Source organism: Rhipicephalus microplus, unplaced genomic scaffold (assembly GCF_043290135.1).
Source record: "Rhipicephalus microplus isolate Deutch F79 unplaced genomic scaffold, USDA_Rmic scaffold_12, whole genome shotgun sequence".
Taxonomy (NCBI): Eukaryota; Metazoa; Arthropoda; class Arachnida; order Ixodida; family Ixodidae; genus Rhipicephalus; species Rhipicephalus microplus.
The window spans coordinates 46,747,536-46,761,127 of record NW_027464585.1 but is presented as its reverse complement, the minus strand read 5'-3'; the positions used below and the strand labels follow the sequence as shown (position 1 = coordinate 46,761,127).

The 13,592-nt window shown below is 42.8% G+C and overlaps 1 protein-coding gene and 2 long non-coding RNA genes across 7 annotated transcripts in view; 1 reads left to right on the top strand and 2 right to left on the bottom strand.

Moving 5' to 3' along the window:
* LOC119166787 (chymotrypsinogen B) overlaps positions 1–13,592 on the top strand; it is a 1,014,345-nt gene that overhangs the window by 187,338 nt on the left and 813,415 nt on the right. The window lies entirely within an intron of this gene.
* LOC142783846 (uncharacterized) overlaps positions 1–13,592 on the bottom strand; it is a 577,947-nt gene that overhangs the window by 322,054 nt on the left and 242,301 nt on the right. The window lies entirely within an intron of this gene.
* LOC142783848 (uncharacterized) overlaps positions 1–13,592 on the bottom strand; it is a 156,416-nt gene that overhangs the window by 45,772 nt on the left and 97,052 nt on the right. The window lies entirely within an intron of this gene.

The window sequence follows — 13,592 nt, the reverse complement described above, 5'->3', positions numbered from 1 at the left end:
GGTCGCCAGCATGCAATGATGTTTTTGCAACATTACGCTATCTCCTTACTTCACTACCTATTTCACGCCACTTCGACCCTACTGCTCCAACCGAGGGGCACACGGATGCCAGTGGCATAGGACTTGGCACTATCCGTGCTCAACGCAAGCCTGGCTACTAGGAGTATGCAATTGCATATGCCAGTCGCACTCTAACCAAGGCAAAGCACAAATACTCGTTTTCCAAAAAGGCATATTTGGCCATTGTAAGGACATTGCGAAAATTTCGTTCTTACCTGTACGCACGCCCATTTGATGCCGTTGATTGATTTGCGGTGTTTAACGTCTCAAAACCACCATATGAATATGAGAGACGCCGTAGTGCAGGGCTCCTGAATTTTCGAACACCTGGAGTTCTACAACGTGCACCCAAATCTGAGCACACAGGCCTACAATATTTCCGCCTCCATCGGAAATGCAGCCGCCGCGGCCGGGATTCGATCTCGCGACCTGCGGGTCAGCAGCCGAGTACCTTAGCCACTAGACCACCACGGCGGGGCCCATTTGATGTCGTTACAGATCATCATTCACTCTGTTTGCTCGCTTCATTGAAGGATCCTTCGGGCCGGCTTGGACGTTGGGCGCTACGTTTACAGGAATTTAATATTCACTTCATTTAGTGCTCAGGCCTCAAGTATACCGACGCAGATGCTCTTTCTCGTTCTCCCATTCCTACAGCCAATGCACTTATTTCCTTTTCCGAAGCTACCATCGACAGCACCGATACCGCTGACATGCCTTCAGAACAATGCAAGGACACTTGGATAGCCTCGCTCACACACACACACACACACACACACACACACACACACACACACACACACACACACACACACATATATATATATATATATATATATATATATATATATATATATATATATACATATATATATACATATATATATACAAGTCAGCACCAGAAGAAGCAAACGAGCAAACGAAAAACGATGCTTTATTGCCAACGTTACGGCCGGGGACCGGCCTTCGTCAGGGCATGCCCTGACGAAGGCCGGTCCCCGGCCGTAACGTTGGCAATAAAGCATCGTTTTTCGTTTGCTCGTTTGCGTTCGCTTCTTCTGGTGACTTATAACTCGACCGGAATCCACGAAAAATTTCAAGATATATATATATATATATATATATATATATATATATATATATATATATATATATATATATATATATGAAAAAAAGAAGACACACGTCGAAAAACGGAAAGGTTTCTTTACGTTTCGGCCGTGGGACCGGCCTTCGTCAGAATAACGACGTTTAATGGTTATTCTGACGAAGGCCGGTCCCACGGCCGAAAGGTAAAGAAACTTTTCCGTTTTTCGACGTGTGTCTTCTTTTTTTCATACTATTTACCGGCGTCCAAGAATTTATTCCCTGCAATTATATATATATATATATATATATATATATATATATATATATATATATATAGTCGAAAAAAGGAAGACGACAAACGTACGAAACGCAGTTTTTACTAACGTTTCGGCAGGTGGGCCTGCCTTCGTCGGAGTAAATGATGAGAGGCCGCGCAGGGCCTATTTGGGCGGCTGGCTCCAGTATCACGAGCATGCGTAATTTTTCGATTTTCATGCTAAGTTGCAGATCAAGAATACAAGTGAATCGATAGATGTGATTGTATGAAATACACGTGACATTTCACAATAGTCATATGGCATATCTTACATACATGGTAAATTGTGTGCATCGAAGCAGGTTTATAAGACAGCACTAAAAAATAAAAAATAAAATAAAATAAAATTGGATGAATAGAAACACGCGCTGCGCAGATTCATACAGGGTACCAAAGGACACATAATTCTTGCATGAGAACACAAATCTCTAAGGATAATCTATGAAATGAGCAAAATAAGAAGTGAATAAACAGAAAATTGAAAAGGCAAAGTTGATAAAAAATATATATAATAACTCAATACAAGAATTTTCAAAGGTATGCATGACATAGAAAGGAGACAATGTGTACGCAATAATACGAAAATAGCTGAACAAGCACGGCAGACATCCACCAGTCATTGTTAAGTGTATTAACGAACTAAGGCAACATGCTAGTAAGTGTTCCCGGGCTTTCGTTCAATCCGTTTGAGAGAGTTTGGAATTTATGAATAAGGAATGACTCTCTAATTTCGCGATCATGGTGTGTCTTGAAACCAGATTCAATTATTGTGGCTTGGATGTTACTGAAGGAATGACCTGTGTCGGTGACATGTCTTGAAATTGGTAAGTGAGGAAGGGCATGTACATGAGCTCTATGATTGTTGAATCGGTACCTAGAAGCAGTTTCAGTCTGACCGAGATACTGTAGATGACAAATTGAGCACTCCAGCAGATAAATGGCGTTCTGTGTGTCACAATCGAAATTGCCTCTGATATTTATTTTGAAATCAGTCGCTGTGCTGGTGACACAGGTTGTCGTAGTCATGTGAGCGCACACTTTGCAGCGAGGTTTTTTACAAGGATGGCAACCAACCAGTTGAGTGTTGTCATCACATTTGGTTTTAGACGAAGTTAACAAATCGCGTAGATTTTTGCCTCGTCTGTATACAACTCGTGGTGGTTGTGGAAAGGCTCTTGTAAGGCGTTCACTCTGCTGAAGGATGTTGTGGTGTTTTCGGAGAATACTTGTGACATTAGGCGCCGATGCATTGTGTGTTAAAACTAGGTTTACTTCTGAATGACTATTAAGATTTTTCTTGGTTTTGCAGAGCGCTGTGCGTTCTAATGCGTCGGCCCGCCTCACCGCATCATCGATTAACATAGCTGGATATTTCTGTTTAAGTAGAGCACTGCGTAGTTCTGTACAGTTGGCGTTAAAGTCGGACTGTTCGGAGCAAATTCGCTTAAAGCGTAACGCCTGGCTATATGGTATGCTCAATTTGCAATCCCTCTTGTGGCTACTTTCAAAATGTAAGTACCGGTGCCTGTCAGTGGGCTTGCGGTACAGTTTTGTGGTCAATTGCGTACCATGGATACATACTGTAACATCGAGGAAGTCAATGGTGCTTGGTGAGTATGAGTGTGAAAAGGATATGGAGGGATGAACATTGTTAAAAGCGGAAATAAAAGACAAAAGTGTCGCTTCTCCGTGTGGCCAAATTATGAAAATGTCGTCAATGAATCTCTTGTAGTAAAAGGGCTTCAACGAACGACTCGACAGGAAGTTGTTCTCGAGGATTCCCATGAAAATATTTGCGTAATTGGGCCCTATTTTTGTACCCATAGACGTACCGCTGACTTGGACATAATGCACTCCATTAAACTCAAAGTTATTGTATTGTAAAATCATTTGCAACAGTATAGCCAAAGTGGAGCTATCAATTGGCTTATCAAGAGTGGAGTGATCATAAGCCTCAGTCACGGCGCGTATCCCATCCAGGTGAGGTATGTTCGTGTAAAGAGATGCAACATCAAGAGTAACAAGAAGAGCGTTGATAGGTACAGTAAGGTTGTTGATGTCTGACAGAAAGTGGGTCGTATCACGTAAAAATGACTGGAACGTGGGAGGTATCTGGCTGATCAGGCTATCAACGTAACGCGATAAGCTTTCTGTTACGGTGCCTATGCCGGAAACAATTGGGCGACCAGGGTTATTTTGTTTATGAATTTTTGGTAACAGGTAGAATCTACCCGCGACTGGATCAAGAGGAATCAGGGAAGTTGCCTTATCACTTATTTTTTTATCCTTTATCAGTGCTTTGATTGTGCTACCTAACGTTTCTTTATATTGCGCAGTCGGATCAGCATCGAGTCGTTTGTAAAACGAACTGTTATTTAACTGGTTGTCAGCTTCAGCGATATATTTAATTGTGTCCATAACCACGACGGCGCCACCCTTGTCCGCAGGTTTGATTGTGATATCAATCCGTTCACATAGATCTGCCATAGCTTTCAGTTCTAGATTCGATAGGTTTTTCCGAAAAGAACGTCGCTTGTTATAAGCTTCAATGATATCTCGCGTGACCGCTTTAATAAATATGTCAAGGTGTTTGTCTCGTTGAGACGCAGGTGTCCAGCGTTTAAGCGACGGTAAAGCTGTTGGATCATCGGCCGGAGTCACTTGATCGAAGAAGTATTCATGCAATCTCATATTCCGTGCGAAGTTATCTAAATCTTTATACAACTGGAATTCATTGTAGCTGCCACTTGCAGGACAGAAACTTAAACCACGAGATAAAAGGCTTACTTGTTCTTTGGATAAAGTGGCGCTTGAAATATTGACAATGTTATCGGGAACAGGGGTGCGCGTGATTTCCCGGATTGGGGGTAGGGGCGTTGAAATGGGGCGTATTACACCGTCTCTAAGCAACTTCTTGCTTTTATGTGTATCGAGTACGCAGCGTTTCTTTTGTTCATACGTGTTTAAAGACGATGATTCCTCGGGAGATAGGCTATACTGATTGAGCAATTGTTGCTCCCTGTTTATCAAGGATTTCAGTGAAGACCGGTAGTGGTTTAGCACAATGCCTACTAGCTGAAGTGAAGCATTCTTTAGTGTTTCACGCCACTTCTTTGCATTGCACTCAGATAACTCTGATGTGGCAGGCTGCAGACAGAGACTTAAACCCCTAGGTGGAATAGACGCCACTAAATACGCTTCTAGAGTGGACACATGTAGCTCATAACGTATACGTTTTTCTACAGATTTTCAAATTTTTTGAAATTCTTTAGAACACTTCCAAGGCGCATCGTTGGACAACGAGCGCTGTAGTCAATTATTAGGTTTTCTCTTTAAAACGTCCGAGTATTGCTTTCGAAGAGGGTACCTGAATCCCGTAGAAGGAGTGGCCGCTTTTCCTGGGGCTTGCAGGGTAGACTCAGCTGGCGCCGTGTTTTTTTGGGCAGCGGAGGAGTGGTCTTTCTTGTTGCGGGACGCGCAAGCACGACCAGAAGCTTGCTGCTTGGTAGAAGTTGTAGACTTCAAATCGGCGAGCATGGTGCTGGTTCTTGACTCTGCCATAGACGGCTTGATGCCAGAAGAGCGAGTATTGGTACTCAGATTGTTATTCTTTGATTGCCTTGTGTCACGTTGCGTTTTTCGTGTATTCACGGCCTTTGATGTGGTCTGGTGGCTGATTCGCGTAGTCTGCCCATGAACGCACTCGGGCGAAGAAACACAGTCACTCCAACTCGTTGAGCTCGCCTCACCCGGGGAGTCGAAGCACAGCTGCCTGATGTGACTTGACATCAACGCGACGCCCTCAAAGCTCACGTGCAGTCCATCAGCGGCCAGTACACGCCCGGGTGGTAGCCACTCGAACATGTGGTCCAAAATAGACAAATGACTAAAGCCTTTGCAGAAACTCCGCAATAGGCTGTTGAAGTGGCTTGCCTCTCGGTTGAAACAGTGAACGAACACTGTGTTGTTGTTTCTTCGACGTCGATTCGTGGCTCGTGGCAGGACAAGCGTGGCGTATACATGGCTTATTTCTGGACGCTCTTCGTGAATTACGTCAAGGAGGTGTCGATAACAACGGAACGTTGCTAGCCCACTTTTTCTTGTCAGGTCGTTGCTCCCGACATGAAGAACCAGAGTTCTTGTCGAGGAAGGAACTAGGTCGAGCAGAGACTCAACATCACTTATAAATGCACCCGGCTGTGTTACGAATGCCGGAGTTCCTTGCAGCAGAGGGTCGAAGTACTGGAACAAGTACTTGGTCTGTGAATCGCCCAACACCGTTGTAGATATTGGGACCTTCGGATATTTCCAGATAGTGCGTTTCGACGTTGTCACGGTTCATATATATATACGGTTCATATATATATATATACGGTTCATATATACGGTTCATATATATATATATATATATTTATATATATACGGTTATATATATATATATATATATATATATATATATATATATATATATATATATATATACGTATATATATATATATACGGTTACGGTTCATATATATATATATATATATTTATATATATATATGCAAGAAAGAGACGACGAAACTTTCACGGAAGCGTCTTCACTAAACGTTTTCAGCTGGTGGACCAGCCTTCGTCAGAGTAATGTGACAAGAGTTCATACATGGCTTTAAAAGCTCCTTTCAATAACAGGTCAGCGCCATCTGCGCTGGTTAGCATTACCATCCACCTACGGTTCATATGAACCGTAGGTGGATGTAGACGGACAGTTGGCTTCGTTCTCAGTGTTGACAGTGGTTCTTCCTCTTTTTTACTTTCTTTTCTTTCTTTTTTCGTCTTTTTTCTCCTTTTCTTCCTTTTTTCCCTTCTTCCAGTTCCCTCTCACTCTCGCAAACGTCTTTCAAGGCGAGAGGGACGCGGCAGCAAGGAAGTTTGGAAACTCATGTTAGTATAACTCATCCCCTGATGAAGGGAGGTCCCCTCCCGAAACTGTTGGGAAATAAATATATTTATCCTTGTTGACAACGCTCCCGTTGTGCCATATCCCATACCTTCACGAAGACTAACTGGCCCATTGAATTATTACTCCCACTATATATATATATATATATATATATATATTTATATATATATACATATATCTATCTATCTATCTCTCTATATATATATATATATATATATATATATATATATATATATATATATATATATATATATATATATAATAAGTAAGTATACGCCTCTAAAAAACTGTTTATTGGTGACGTTTCGATCGGAGACCGATCTTCATCAGACAAAGTTCAGTAGGCTCCGACGCGCTTTCATGGCATCGTTCAGCTGAGAGAGAGATAGAGAGAAAAAGAAAAAGAAAAATATACATATACCAGTGGCCCAACTACCCAACATGCAATGATAAGCAGCCTGTGCATACTACGCATAGCACGTGCATTAAAAAAAAGAAAAAAATAAGATGAGAAAAAAAGAAAAAAAACGCACCTGGGCCAGTGGCAATACCACCCATTATACACTGATAAGTAGTCAAATGACCATGTGTGTGTACTATTAATGGCAGGGACATTTTGTAAAAATAAAATAAAGTAAAAGAGTGGTAAACAACATAAAATAGTGGCAAGGTTTTTGGTCCACGTGGCTAAATTAAGCAAATTCCTGTGATAAAAAGTTTGACTCCTCAGATTCACCTCTCATCAGCTTTCCCCATAGCGTGTAAAGAATACCAAAGTACATTCCTTGCGATCATTGTCGCTCTCGCATTGCACCTGTTCTCCCCCTCCATATTTGCTCTTGAAGCCTGAAGAAGGGCTACGTTAGAACGATGTGATAAATTAAAAAAAGAAAAAAAAAGAAATACGGAGAGAAGAACAGCAAACAAGGGCTACGCGTGTCAAAGCTCTGCATGTGCAGGATAGGCACATGCCAGGTAGCTACGATCTCCGGTCTGTGGCTCAAGAATATTAAATATATGCTGGAGGTTGTTTTTCAAGATTTGACCTCGGGGGTTGAATGTGTCATTTTACTTGGTTGTCTGGTGATTTCTTTGAGGGGGAGGGGAGGGGTTAAGGATTCTTCGACAGTGGTGCGCCTTTCTCGGAATGCGCGTGCCCATGCCGCGCGCCCGAACATGTGCTCCGGGGGAAATCAGAAGAAAAGAAAAATGATAATTGAGAAAACAAAAAAAGCGAGAAGAAGAAAAAGGAAAGAAAATGAAGTAGAAAAAAAGAAAACTAAGACGTTTGGTTAGGATAAATATTATCCTGAATCTTCCAGAGCGCGAATTGAAGAAAGTATGCCTGGAGTGTTATTTAGACCAGCTTTCAATCTATTAAATTTATAAATCATGTATGATTCGCGTTGTTCACGTTCTCTTGTGCTAGAGAAACTGCTTTGTATGAGTGTGACCTTTATGGAATCAAATGGGTGGTTTCCGCAGTTAATATGCTGAGACAGAGGCGGATCCGGAAGTGAATGAACATGTGAACGGTGGTTATTGAAGCGGATGGGAAAGGCTGTGTCAGTCTGTCCTATGTATTGAATACCACATCTTCCGCACTCGAGAAGGTATATTAGATTGTAGCTGTCACAGTTAAGGTTTGAATTAGTGAAGTACTTGAAATCAGATTGTGTGCTTTCAGCAACGTTGGTTACCTGTACGTGTTGGCACACCTTGCAGCGGGCTTTGCCACATGGCTGACATCCAGTTATAGACGTTTTATCGGGTTTTGACCGCACAAGATAATCTTTAATGTTTTTGGGGCGTCTATATACCACTCGTGGAGGGGAAGGGAAAACGTTTGATAGCCGTTCACTCTGTTGTAAGATGTTAAAGTGTTTCTTTAGAATTTTGTTTACGTTAGGGGAGGGGTTGCTACAAAATGTTAAAACTAAGTTCTTTCATCCCTCTTGTTTCAATTCTTTCTGCTGGTCAAGTAGCTGCTGGCGATGTAAGTTTGCCGCTTTTTGTATGGCATCGTTGACTATGGAAGGAGGATAATGTTGTTTTGAAAGTACCTTGCGCAAGTTCTCTGTGTTGGCCTCAAAGTCTTCGGAGCGGGAGCAAATTATTTTGAACCGTTGAGCCTGGCAGTACAGGATGGACGCCTTGCAGTGACGAGGGTGAGAGCTATCGAAATGAAGCTATTGCTGCCTGTCTGTGTGCTTTTTGTAAACGTTAGTAGCTAATGACCCGTATTTTACTGTTACGTGGACGTCTAGAAAATTTATTTCAGTTGTTGAGTATGAATAAGTGAACGTTATGTCTTTAGGAACTTCGTTGAACGATTCTGTAAAATTAATAATGTTTTCCTGTGTGTCTGTCCAAATGATAAAAATATCATCGAGGAAGCGTCGGTAGAGAAGTGGCTGAATTTTCTCGGTTTTTAGAAACTTAGTTTCAAGGTCATTCATAAAGATGTTTGCGTAGTTAGATGCCATGCGAATCCCCATAACCGTGCCATTATTTTTTAGTAGTATTGGTTAGAAAACTCGAAGCTGTTGAGCTGGAGAGCCAACATAATGAGGGTTTCAATGACTATTGGGTTTGGTGATTCATCAGATTTATGTGAACTATAGGCCTGTACTAGTGCTTTGATGCCGTCACTGTGTGGAATATTGGTGTAAAGGGAAGTAACATCAAGAGTTACAAGAAAGGCATCTTCATGGATTTTGAGATCTTCGATCGTCTTAAAGAAATGATTGGTATCACGTAGGTGATACCAATCACTGTCGAAGAATCCTTAGCCCCCCCCCCCCCCCTCTTAAAGAAATCACCCCCCCCCCTCAAAGAAATCACCAGACAACCAAGTAAAATGACACATTCAACCCCCGAGGTAAAAACTTTAAAAAAGAACCTCCAGTATATATTTAATATTCTTGAGCCACAGACCAGAGATCGTAGCTACCTGGCATGTGCCTATCCTGCACGTTCGGAGCTTTGATAGGGTAAATTTTACTACCCAATCAATTGTGCCATGCATGACATGCCCAACAGCAACCCTGTGCACAGCCGGGAGGCCCCCACTGCACGCGTAATCCAGAAGCGGGCAAGGAATTCGCATTGCGCACGCTTACCAGCCTCTGCCGCAATACGCGGCCCCCCTCTTTCTAGGACGAAATGTTGACGGGACCCCTTGTAGTTAAAGGCTTAAAGCTTCCTAAAATGCCCGCTTACCAGCCTCTGCCGCAATACACAGTACCCCTCTTTCTACGACGAAATGTTGACGGGGCTCCGAGAAGTTAAAGGCTTACAACTTCCTGAAAAAGCTCTTTTTTGCCCCACACCGAACCGCCAGTGCCAGGAGGCGCCATCTGGTCGGGAAGTATGCGTTAGTGAAAGGAAGCATACACAGACCACTAACATCAGAAAGGTGAAGGGGAGAAAGGGGAGAGAGATGAAAGGGGAAGTGGAAGGAAGAGTGGAAGGGGGGCGCCCGAGGGGAGTCAACCTTATATTCTTTTTCTTTTTTTTCTTTTTTCTTTTTTTCTGTGTTTTTCCTCTTTCCTTTCCCTCTGATTTGAGATTGTCTAAAACTGAGCACCACGAAACTGTACCTTTAATCCTGATGAAGGCCAGACTCTAGGCCGAAACGTCGAAATGAACCACGTTGTGACCGCTCACGGAGGATCTACTGGACTATATATATATATATATATATATATATATATATATATATATATATATATATATTGAAGCTCTGGGACATGGCACAACGGGAGCGTTGTGAACAAGAATAAATATATTTATTTCCCAAAAGTTTCGAAAGGGGTCCTCCCTTCGTCAGGGAATGCGTTATACTAACATAGGTAGTGGTTATAAAGAAGAGGAAAAAGGCACCTAATTTCTGTCTTCCTATAGGCGACACGGCGCAGTGCCTTATAGGGGGCGGAGGTAAGGAGGGATAAAAAGAATAGAAGGAAATAGATGAAGAAATATAGAGGCCAGTGACGGAATATAGAGGAGATAGAAAAGTGGGGATCCGGTTGAAGTAGTCCAAGGGCGGGGCATCACAACGCGATAGCTGCACGGCGTCAGGAGACCGCGGAGGGCGAACGAGTCGGCGGGAGCTACGCTGTCGTCGGAGATCGCAAGGGCACGACCGTCCAGCTTGAAATCCTGCGAGCGAATCCATACTAACATAGACGTTCAAAACTTTGTTGCTGCCGCATCCCTCTCACCTTGAAAGATGTTTGCGGGAGTGAGAGAAAACGAAAGAAACAAACCAACAAAAAAGAAACAAAACACTGTTAACGCTCAGCACAAAACCAGACTGTGCACATCCAAATGTCGGTTTAAGTCCACATCTGCTTCTCATCCAGCGCTTTCCAGTTCTCGACGTGAGTCGGGCCACCCAAGATTGTCGCCGCGGCGGCGGAAGGGGCCCGCGACAGCGCGCTCAAGGAAAGAGTTTCCCCTAATGGGTCGGTCGGCTCTTTACCTTTCGTCTTCGCCCGTTTCCTCCCATGGCCGTCAAGTGGTAGGCGAGCGTAAACACTTTCTATGTACAAGTGAGGAAAAAATAATATAAAAAGAAAAAAAAATGGTTCCAAATCTGCATGTTCCACCGCAAATGTAGTCGAAAGACGATAATCTTGCATCTAGAGAGAGTGAACAAAACGTTCATTTGATATTCTGCTTAAGAAAATCGGTGAATGGTATTGTGGAGGTGCTGCGTTAGAGTGCCTCGAGCAGGTAGCGGAGGCGAACGAGCGCATCGAGGCACGTTAGACACAAGCGCCATCTGGCAGTTATCTTCAAATATGAAGGCGTGCAGCCCACGGAGAAAGATGTGCACCCGTCTCGGAGGTAATAAGGTGTAGAACGCAAAGCGACGGGCAAGTGCTACCACCGTGGTGTCGTAGCAAAGCGTTGGAAACAACTTTTTCAGCATCGCATCCACTGTCAGCGCAGCGCGCTGAAACACTACATTCCTTAGAGTTACTTGTGTGCGCCTCTGCTAGTATATAAACAGACATACAAAGCTTCGAAGTTTTGTTATGGCGCCACAGATATGCGCAATTATTACTTTTTAATTGACAATCGCAGCACTATGAACGCTGAACCTTAAGCATTATTGGTGGGTGCTGAAATGGGGTTGGTCGTTCGGTGCTGTTTAGGTATCATTAGGGCAGACAAACAGACAGATGTACAGAGACAGACAGACAGACAGACAGACAGACAGACAGACAGACAGACAGACCAAAATTTTTCCGTCGAAGGTCCTCAAAAAAGACTAGCATCATTAAAAAGAAAAAAAAACAAAAACAAGAGAGGTCAGTGTACACGTACGAGTCAGTCAGAAAAAACAAGCATGGTCTCCAGCTATGAATCTTTGTCACCAATTTTTTCCTGGCTTACTTCTCGGAGGCAGGAGAGTCTTCCGGGGTTCTCGTTGATGCCGGCTACCAATGTTCTAAATTTGAAAATAAAATATGCCTCACGCTGTTCGCACTCGTAAAACCGGACTGTAAAACAGTTACGCTGATATTTTCAAAACTGTAGTTTGGCAGGCGCAGATGTCTAGATAAAGGTAGCTTCGCCAGTGAAGTGGCGTGGTACCGGTGATTATTGAACCACAGCCGAATCGGCGTGCGTGTTTGGCCGATATATTCCTGTCCGCAGATGTTGCAGTGTAGCATGTATATTACGTTACTGGAGTCACAATTAAGGCTTTCGGTTATGCAGAATTTGAAATCCGAGAAGTTAGCTTTTGATTCACGTGTTGTGAACATCTGTGGGCATACCTTGCATCGAGCTTTTCCGCAGGTATAGCACCCTGACTGAATTTTCGAGAGTTTCTTTTCGCTCTGACAAGAATGTCCTTCAGGTTTTTATTTCTGCAGTACACCACGTGAGGTGGCTCCGCGAAAATTGAAGTTAGTCGTTTGCTTTGCCTGATTATGTTGAAATGGCGGGAAAGTGTGTTGTTGATTCGCGGCACTGATGAGGAATAAGTTAGTTCTAGGTTTGTTTGGGAAGTCGTTCTAGATACTCTGTTTGGCCCGTTAAATATATTATTCCGGTTCACGTTGCGAGCACGTACTATGGCATCATCAATAATGTCTTCCGGAAAATATTGTTTCAGTAAGGAACGCTTTAGGTGTTCTGCGTGTCTGTCCAATTCCTGTATATCGGTGCATATTTTTAGGTATCGGTAGGCCTGCGAATATGGAATACCCGTTTTGCAATGCTCTAGATGGCTGCTGTTGAAATATAGGTACATTTGACAGTCTGTAGGCTTTTTTTGTAAAGGTTTGTTGACAAGTGGTCATTTTTGATCGTGACAGTGACGTTAAGGAAATTAATGCTAGTTTTAGAAATTTTGAACGTGAATTTATTTGACGGTGGCACATGTTAAAATCCTCCATGACACGGAAAAGACTTCCATTATTGTGGTTTCATGCAAAAAAAAACATCGTCTAAGTATCTTCTGTTGTAGAAAGGTTTCAAGGTGTGTCCCTCTATGAATGGGATTTCAAGTGAAGCCGTGAAGGTGCTCGCAAAGTTTGGGGCCATTTTGTGCCCATTGCACTGCCACTAACCTGAAGGAAGTGCTTGCCATTGAACTCAAATAGGTTATAATTTAGTACAAGTTCAAGAAGTGTAAACAGTACCTCGCCACTTACGCAGGTTGATGAGTAAGATTTTACATATTCAGAAACCATAGCCGTTATTCCATCATGGTGGGGTATGTTGGTGTACAGTCAGAAGGCGTCCATGGTCACCAGAAAACTACTGCCTGGGATGTTGAGACTTGAAGTTTCGGAGATGAAGTGGTTTGTGTCCTTTAGGCAATAGAGAAAATTCGGGGGGATGTCTTTTATTTAGGAGTTGATGAATTCTGATATATATTCTGTTATGTGCTGTTACTGGATGCTATTGGACGTCCCGGATTGCCTGCCTTGTGTATTTTTTGGAGCAAATAGAATCGACCGGGATCAGAATGGGACCGTAACATTGCTTTTAACATTTTGAGGGTAATTTCCTCATCCCGGCGGAGATTATTTATGGTTCCTTTTATATCACTTTCAAACTTGGCAGTCGGGTTCGCTGGAAGTTTTTTGTAGAGTTTTGTGTTTGATAGCTGACATTCCCCTTCCTTTAAGTAGTCCGACGTGTTTAGAATTACTATGC